Genomic DNA, 8,227 nt, shown 5'->3' with positions numbered 1-8,227 from the left:
AACGGCTATCTATCTATCTATCTATCTATCTATCTATCTATCTATCTAAAGGGCATGTATTAGAATGGCTTACACACTGTGGTCCAGCTAGTTTAACAATGGCTGGCTGTCTACCAACAGAAGTTCCAAGAATCCAGTAGTTGCTCAGTCCACAAGGCTGGATGTTTCACCTGTCTTTGGTGTACAGCAGAATTCAGAAGAATTAGCCTTTAATGCTGATGAAGGAAAGGAAAGCCTCTTTCTTTCATGTCCTTTCTAGTCTACCAACAGAAAGTGTGGTCAAAAGATCTGGATTAAGCCAGGCATGGTTGTGCATGCCTTTAATCCCAACACTCAGACAGAGGCAGGCGGATCTCTAAATTCAAGGCCAGCCTGGCCTACTGAACAGCTAAGACCACACAGAGAAACCCTGTCATAAACAAGAAAAAAAAAAAAGAATTAAAAGTGTATCTTCGGGGTTGGGGATTTAGCTCAGCGGTAGAGCGCTTGCCTAGCAAGCACAAGGCCCTGGGTTCAATCCCCAGCTCCGAAAAAAAAGAAAAAAGAAAAAAGAAAAAAAAAGTGTATCTTCCCACCTCAAAAGATCCAGGATAAAAGTGGGTTTTTCCACCTCACATGGTTTAAGAAAAAAACCTAGTGGCTTGGGTTTTAGTTAATTTTAATTCCAAATGTAATAAAGTTGACAACCAAGAATAGCCATCACACAATGGCTTTGAGTAAGGCCAGAGTTAAGGTTTGAATAAGAATGACCTCCAGAGGCTGGCTCTTAGGTCCCCATGTTTGAATGCATAGTCATCAGGGAGTGGCACTACTTGTCTGCTTAGGAGGATGAGTGGGTGTGGCCTTGTCGGGGTAGGTGTGGCCTTGTTGAAGGAAGTATGTCATTGGGGGTGGGCTTTGAGGTTTCAGAAGTCCAAGCCAGGTCCAGGACTCTTTCTTTTCCTGCTGCCTGTGTATCTGGATGAAGAGCTCTCAGCTACTTCTCCAGTACCATGTCTGCCTGTGTGCCACCATGCCCCCCACCATAACAATGGACTAAACCTCTGAGACTGTAAGCAAGCCACAATTAAATGCTTTCTTTTGTAAGAGTATGTCAGATAGTTTTATATCAACTGGACACTAGCTAAAGTCATTCGAGGGGAGGGAACCTCATTTAAGAAAAAACGTTTCCATGGGATCAGGCTATATATAGGCAAGCCTGTGAGGCATTTTCTTAACTAGTGGTTGATGAGGGAAGCCCCAACCCATTGTTGGTGGAGCCATCCCTGGGCTGGTGGTCCTGGGTTCTATAAGAAAGGAGGCAGAGCAAGCCAGTAAGCAGCATCTCTCCTGCCCACAGGTCCCTGCCCTGTGTGTGTTCCTGTCCTCGCTGCTTTTGATGATAAACTTGAAGGGTTCTAGCAGGCCCGAGCATGGCAAACAAGGTGCTGGCAGGCTCTGGCTTTTACCTTCCTTCCCCCTTTAACCACCAAAGTCTGTTATTCCCTTATTTGTAAACTGTTTTATTCCAGAGACTGATCACCAAGGTCCAACTATCAAAACACCAAGGTTCGGCATTCAAACCTTGTTGTTCTGACTTACCTACTTAACGTAACTTAACGTACCCAATCAGAACTACCCCACACTTCCTAGCTCATTCCAACGCAGACCCCCCTTTCTCCCCTCTTAAAATAAACATCTGGAAAAAACCGAATCTGTCCAATTCAGCTCCAGACACTGTGTCTCTTTGCCTTGCTTGATAAAGCAAGCTCTTTGCACTTGGTTTGTGCTTGAAAATTGGTGTTTGGGTATGGTCTGTGCCTAATCTAGGGTGCAAAGGGGAGTCCCCTGCGGTACTTGGGTCCCTTCAGAGCTGTTATAGGGAACTGTGAGTGGAATAAGCCCTTTCTCCCCTGTGATGTGATTTTCACAGACCAGCCAGAGGTTTAAATAAAGACGCAGTGACTCATATATTTTAAAACTGAGGCCTTTAGCTTGCAATCCCTCCCAGCTACTCTAAAATGGACTAATTCTGGCTTATGTCCTGCCAGGTGGCCCGGCCTGCCTCTGTGCTTGTTCTGGGTCATCCACCCACCTCTGTATCTGCTGAATCTCCTGCTCCTGATTTCTTCTCCCTGAGACTTTCTCTCTGTAGGGAATTTCACCTTCCATTTCCTGCTCAGCCATTGGCCACCGGATCTTTATTTAATCTGACCCGAAAGTGAGGAAGAATGAATGTTTACAAAATATGAGGCTGGTGATGGTCCATAGGAATAACAATGCTGAGATCCGGTCAGCACTCAGCTCTCTGCCTCTGATTGGGTTTGGCAGTCAGCGACTGAAGAGCACACAGAGACAACCTTCACACAGTGTGCAAAAGGTGACCTCCAACGTCTCTCCAATTTGCTTTTGGTCATGGTGCTTTACCATGAATAGAACTCTAACCAATCCAAGGTGCCTTCATCATAATGTCTTTTCATAGAACATGACCTAAGATACCCAGCATGCACAGCAATGGGAGTCAACAAGCATCTATGTGATAAAAGGGGGTGGGGTGCCGGAGTGGTTTCAGAGAAAAACTGACAAAGCCCACAGTGCCAGAGGAAACTTTCATAGGCTTTGACCAGCATCCAAAAGAAAGGTGGCAATTCTTAAGGTGACACATGGTTTTGGCTGTTCAGATGGCTACCCCAACTTTTTTGTTTGTTTTAGCGTGGATTCTGGTACTAGAACCCAGGAAAGCAAGCACTTGATTGAGCCACTTCTCTAGCATCCTCACCACCTTCTTAATCTGTTTGGATGGTTAGATTGTTTTCTATATACAATTACCTCTTGTTTCTAACACTGGGCAATTCTCCTGCTTCAGACTCCCTGGTTCTTGGGATTATAGAGTGAGCTGTCATGCCCTGGTAAATATTTCATCTCATTAAATTAATTTGATCCTCAAGTCTGGTGAACAAGCTGTCTGAATCACTTATTCAAAGGGAGACTATCTTGTCTCCCTACCTCCAAGATGCATCAGTTCTGTCGGTATTTGGAATAATCTTCCTTGCTACCATACACTATTTTTGCCTCCATGAATTTCACTTAGAATTATCCTTCATGGGGCCGTAGAGATGGCTTAATGACTAAAGGCTCTTTTGGTTCTTGCAGAGGACCCAGGTTTGATTCCCAGCACCCACTGGTAACTCATGATCACCCGCAGCTCCAGCTCTAAGGGACTTAGACCTAAAGTAAATGTCTTTCTTTTTTTTAAGTATATTATTAGGGCTGGAGAGATGGCTCAGCGGTTAAGAGCACTGACTACACCTCCAAAAGTCCTGAGTTCAACTCCCAGCAACCACATGGTGGCTCACAACCATCTGTAATGAGATCTGATGCTCTCTTCTGGTGTGTCTGAAGACAGCAACAGTGTACTCGTAGACATAAAGTAAATAAGTAAATATTTGTTAAAAGTGTATTACTAATTAAAATTTAATATATTTATAGGGGCTTGGAATATTGCTATGAGTTTTTGTTGTTCTTTTTTTAAAGCAATTTAAAAAATGTTATTTATTTTTATTATCCTGCATATATAGTTGTGCAACAAGGCATGCAGTGCCCATGGAGTCCTGAAGAGGGCACCAGATATCTTGGAACTGGAGTTATAGATGCTTGTTAGGGGCCACTTTGTGGTGGTGGTGGTGGGGTGCTGGGATTTGAACATGAGACCTCTGCAAGCGCAATAAGCACTTGGAACTACTGAGTCATCTCTCTAACTTACTTGCTGTTCTTAAAGGTGACCAGAGCTCAGAGCCCAGCACCTGTATCTAGTGGCTCCCAGCTGCTTGAAATGCCAGCTCCCATGGATTCTGTGTCCTCTTCTGAGCTCCTTGGGTACCTGCATGTGTTTGTGTATACCCATTTAGAAACATGGTCATAATTTAAAAATAAATCAGGACAGGTGCCGTGTCCCACACCTTAAAACATTTAACAGCAAGGGCTGGGAGATGGCTCAGAGGTTAAGAGCACTGACTGCTCTTCCAGAGGTCAATTCCCAGCAACCACATGGTGGCTCACAACCATCTGTAATGGGATCTGATGCTCTCTTCTGCTGTGTCTGAAGACAGCTACAGTGTACCCATATACATAAAATGAATAAGTAATTAAAAAAATTTTTAACAGCTTCCTTATTAGTAGCCAAGTGGCATTACACCATAAGCCTGTAATTCCAACTCTCAGGAGACAGAAGTAGGAGGCTTGTTCAAAGTTCCAAAACAGGGTATGAGGCAGGACCCTGAGGGGTGGGGGTTGGGGGTTGGGGGTTGGGGGTTGGGGGTGGGGGAATCTTAGAATGATAAAATGGCTGATTCATTTGGAAGGTCTAACAATTATCCATACATAAAAGTAACAAATGTGTGTGAAGAAACAGACTTCGAAGAGGTTTAATTCTACACTAATCACGAATGTGTTTTGTTTTTCACAGTCTTGCCCGCGGCACAGAGACACCCTCAACTTAAGAATGTTGCTGGTCATTTCTCTGCCTCTTGGTTAAGATCAAGTATAAAATGATGCCTTAGGGGAAATAATAGAATAGTTTATTCTGAGCTAAATGAGTAACGTCCGCCCTCAAACACAGACTCAAGTTTTTGTGGACAACATGTCCCACCGTTAAAGATGTTCTACAAAGTCCTAACCCGAAAACTTGACAAACATCTCCCTGGGAGCTTAGACAGCAGAGCTCTGCAAAGCAAGCGGCTCTACCCCACCTGCCAGCTCTTATCTCAGATCATTCACAGACCTGATTAGACGGCAAAAAGAGCTGTTTGCCTACTCTCCAGAGGGGGTGTTAGGTCACAGCCAGAGCTTGAAAGCAAGAGGATCTGCCTCCCCTGATCCCAGACTTAAGGAGGCAGGGCTGGAGGATGAGGAGTTCAAGGTTATCTTCCCTGACCTTAGGCTACTGAAGCTCCTCTCAAAAAACAAAACAAAACAAAACAACACAAAACAAAACAAAAACAAAAGATTGTTTTTCTTAGTTAAAAAAAAACAACTTTGCTTCACACTGGCTCTTCCTAAAATTCTTTTCTTCCGTGTTCGAATCTCAGCTTCGCCTGAGCTATAATCTCCAGGAGGCTGCAGCTCTGCCCTGAGCTCCCTCTCCTGCTGCCTGGGGACAAATGAGGGGTGGTGAAGGAGTTAGGATCTGTGGGCATTTTGCGTGCTCTCTGTCAGTCTGCACTTAAACACAATTTTACTATTTATTAATCGTAAAAGCACATTTGCATGCTAATGAGATGTTTGTGTTTGCAGCACATTATCCAAAGACATTAATTTTTTTTTTTTTTTTTTTTAGTTCTTTTTTTCGGAGCTGGGGACCGAACCCAGGGCCTTGCGCTTCCTAGGTAAGCGCTCTACCACTGAGCTAAATCCCCAGCCCAAGACATTAATTTTTTAGTGTGGTTTTTGTTTGGCTTGGTTTGGTGTGTGGTTTCTTTTTTTGAGACCTAGTCTCACCGTATGGCCCTGATTGGCCTGGAACTTACTATGCAGACTAAGTAGACCTTGAATTTGTAGAGTTCCTCCGGCATCTGCCTCCGGGTGCTGGGGTTAAAAGCAAGGTCCACCCATCATGCACAGCAAGTTATGCTAACATGCTAAGAGATGACAATGGTAGAAGCCATTGTTTTATAATTAAACCATATGTTTCTATAACAACAGAAAAATTTATATACACACCAAAATCCATAACAGTAGTCCCGAACTGGAGCTAAGGTACCTCAGGCTGTGTTCAGCCGTGATGTATGATAAGAAGGCTCACTCACCGTGAGGTCTGAATGCTGTGTGTTTAGAACCAGGCTGCGGGGGAACCACACAATGCAACACAGTGGAGATTTGTGGTGAAGGTTTGCCCAAAACACCTAAGACTCATTACACACTCTACTTGGAATTAGTTTTAATCATTATGCATTCAGAAATCTTTTACTCTTGCCCAATCTTTTTTGTTGTTGTTTTGTTTTGTTTAAGACAGGGTCCTCTGTGTAGCTGTGTAACCAGGCTGGCCTCAAACTCAGAGATCCGCCTGCCTCTGCTTCCCAAATGCTGGGATTAAAGGCGTGTATTACCACTGCCCAGTATCTTGCCCAATCCTTACAGAACCCCCATGGGAACCCCACTTTCTGCCTCTGCTTCCTGAATGTTGGGATGAAAGGCACGCACTGCCATGTTGGTTCAGTGAAGGAACACTTTATTCCTTTGTGGGAATCTTGGCTTTAATTTCTTCTTCGATTGAACCATTGAGATGGCTTAGCAGGTTAAGATGCCTGATGGCCTGAATTTATTACTTGAACCTACATGGTGGAGGAAGGAGCGAATGTCTGTAAGTTGTCCTCTGACTTCCACAAGTGCAGACACATGTATCCATGTGAACACACACCGAAATACGCATACACAGAGTTTTAAAAAATGTGTCTCTAGGGGATTTTTCTCTTTTTAAAATTAAGTTTACTTAGATTAATGGCCTTATTAATCTTTGTAGTGCTGGGAATCAACCCAGGGACATGAGCAAGTGAGGCAAGCCGAAATCACTGAACTATATCCCCACCCCAGATTTGTGTCCTTGTAAAAGAGTTCCAGGAGAGTGCATGTGTCCCCTACAGTACATGAGGACACAGATGGCACTTTCAATTAAGCAAAGACTCAGGAAGACACTGAATTTTTTGATACCTGTTCTTAAACTTCCTGCTCTGCAAAACTATGAGAAATGAACTTCAATTTGTAAGTTAACGAGGCTAAAGTATTTTTAAAATCCGTTTCATTTCATTTATGTACTTTTTTTGAAGGATCACATATGGCATACTTGTGGGAGTCACAGGACCACTTGCAGGGGTTCATTCTCTCCTCTGCCATCGAGATCCGTGACTTGCTGAACCATGAGGTCATCAGCCCGGTTGGGACAGTGTGTTCTTAGTATGCATCATGCCTGGGTTTGAGCTCTAACACTGAGAAGTAGAATCAACAGATATGAGCATTGTGCCAGTTAGAATCTGTCCAGGGGCTGGAGCTGGCTTGGGCTGGAGCTGGCTTGGTAGATAAGAGTACTTACTGCTCTGGCAAGAGACCCAGGTCCAGGGGCTCCAATGCCTTCTTCTGATCTCTGAGGAATCCTGCATGCATGTGGTGCATAAACATTCATACAGGACAGACATAGTCAAATTTTTTTCACCTGTTTATTAGAGAACGGCCAAGTTTAACATCAATTAAACTTGTAATTGCAATTACAGGAGGAGCAACAAGGGTGACTTCCTCACGCTTCTGAGGGATGGCTTCAGGGAAGTGTTCTCACTGAGGGAACAGAATGCTCACAAACCAATCTGTACTTTGAGAAGCCAAGGGATTTTATTTTATTTTATTTTATTTTTTTGGTTCTTTTTTTCGGAGCTGGGGACCGAACCCAGGGCCTTGTGCTTCCTAGGTAAGCGCTCTACCACTGAGCTAAATCCCCAGCCCCAAGCCAAGGGATTTTAAACCATCAAAACAGTGCACCTGTGCACCAGACAGTGGAAGGGGAGCTGGACTATATATGAGAGTCAAGGGAGCAAAATTAGAGCTAAATGAAAATAACACAGAAAGGCAGATTTCTGCATAAGTTGAGTTTTGGGATTTTGGTTTTGTTTTGAGATGAGATCTTAGTATATAGCTCTAGGTGGCCTGGAACTATGTAGAACAGGTTAACCTTGAACCCATAGAGACTCGACTCCTTTTGCCTCTTTAGTGCTGGGATTAAAAACATCTACCATTATGCCTAGAGGTGGTGTTTTCCCTTTTTCTGCTTTGTCTTTTTAAGATTTATTTATTTTATTCTAAGTGTTTTGTTTACATGTGCATGCTTATACCACATGTGAGCCAGGTGCCTGCAGAGGTCAGAAAAGGGGGTAACTAGAGTTACAGGTGGTTGTGAACCACCATCATGTGGGTGCTGGGAACTGAGCAAGGGTCCTCTGCAAGAACAGCAAGTGCTGTTAACCACTGAGCCATCTCTCAGCCCCACTGAGATGCTTTATTTTGTTTGGTTGGTCTTATACATGCGCGCGCGCGCGCACACACACACACACACACACACACACACTCTAAAGGGAGGTTTATTGAGAAGGTGCTCTCAAGTGGGCTAGTTCACTTGCCCCAAGGACCAAGGTCAAGGAAATTGCCATGGGGAAAGGGGGAGTAGGGGAGGGAGAGAAGGTGAGGCACATGCAGAGAAGAGGAGGGG

General features: G+C 44.1%; 1 non-coding gene across 1 annotated transcript; it reads left to right on the top strand.

Moving 5' to 3' along the window:
* The first annotated feature begins 451 nt into the window (after positions 1 to 451).
* Trnaa-agc97 (transfer RNA alanine (anticodon AGC) 97) lies at positions 452 to 532 on the top strand. Its single transcript has one exon. It is a non-coding gene; the product is annotated as a tRNA-Ala (tRNA).
* Positions 533 to 8,227: the final 7,695 nt, after the last annotated feature.

The sequence above is a fragment of the Rattus norvegicus genome, chromosome 6, assembly GCF_036323735.1.
Source record: "Rattus norvegicus strain BN/NHsdMcwi chromosome 6, GRCr8, whole genome shotgun sequence".
Classification (NCBI taxonomy): Eukaryota; Metazoa; Chordata; class Mammalia; order Rodentia; family Muridae; genus Rattus; species Rattus norvegicus.
This window is presented reverse-complemented; position numbering and strand designations above follow the sequence as displayed.